Below are 207 nucleotides of genomic sequence, written 5' to 3' on the forward strand. Positions count from 1 at the left end.
GGACACCCCGGAAGCCCCGCGCCTAGCCCGCGGGCGCCGCAGCGAAGGTCTAGCTCCGCAGCTGCACTGTGCAGCCTTACCCCGCGCCGCGCGGGGAGGGGCAGCCCCGCCCACCGCTCCGCTGCAGCCAATAGCGCCCGCGCTTCGGGGGGCGGGGCGCCCTCTGATTGGGCGCCTCCGGGGGCGGGGCCCAGCTGCCCGCAGAGG

The sequence above is a fragment of the Canis lupus genome, chromosome 5, assembly GCF_003254725.2.
Source record: "Canis lupus dingo isolate Sandy chromosome 5, ASM325472v2, whole genome shotgun sequence".
Taxonomy (NCBI): domain Eukaryota; kingdom Metazoa; phylum Chordata; class Mammalia; order Carnivora; family Canidae; genus Canis; species Canis lupus.